Consider the following 632-nt stretch of genomic DNA (forward strand, 5'->3'; position numbering starts at 1 on the left):
CTCCCTTGCTCTTGCTTGACCAGTACACTCTTAGTCTACCTCCTCCTCCTCGTCTTCCTCCTACATACTCCTCCTCCTCCTTCATCCTTCATAATCCTCCTCCTCCTCCTCCTCTTTCATAATCCTCCTCCTCCTCCTCCTTCATACTCCTCCTCCTCCTCCTTCATAATCCTCCTCCTCCTCCTTCATAATCCTCCTCCTTCTCCTTGCTCTCGCACCTTCTTGTCTTGTTGCTCCGCGCTGAGCTTGTCTCAGGTTGTGAATTGAAGACGCTCAACCATGACTGTGCGTCATCGCTACGGATACATCGGCGTCTTCGGGGACGAGATTGATACGTACGCAAAGGAAGCAAGCGAGCAGGAGCATGTGGACATGCCTCACACTGCTCCCTACCACATGACCTTAATCGCCAAATTTGAAATCCAGCAGCTGGTACTAGAGAATCGCATCAGCCTGGAGGGTCTGGTGGAGGAAGCGCAACAGTTGGAATCAAGATCCATCTACCCGCTGGGGGTCGGCGGGGATCCCAAGGGAGTCTGCTGGGTGGTCATGGTGTGGAACGCCGGCAACATCTTCAGGAAGAAACTTGGCCTGCCTTGCAAGCAGTTCCACATCACTCTCAGCAAAGTCGA

Source organism: Guillardia theta (assembly GCF_000315625.1).
Source record: "Guillardia theta CCMP2712 unplaced genomic scaffold GUITHscaffold_16, whole genome shotgun sequence".
Taxonomy (NCBI): Eukaryota; class Cryptophyceae; order Pyrenomonadales; family Geminigeraceae; genus Guillardia; species Guillardia theta.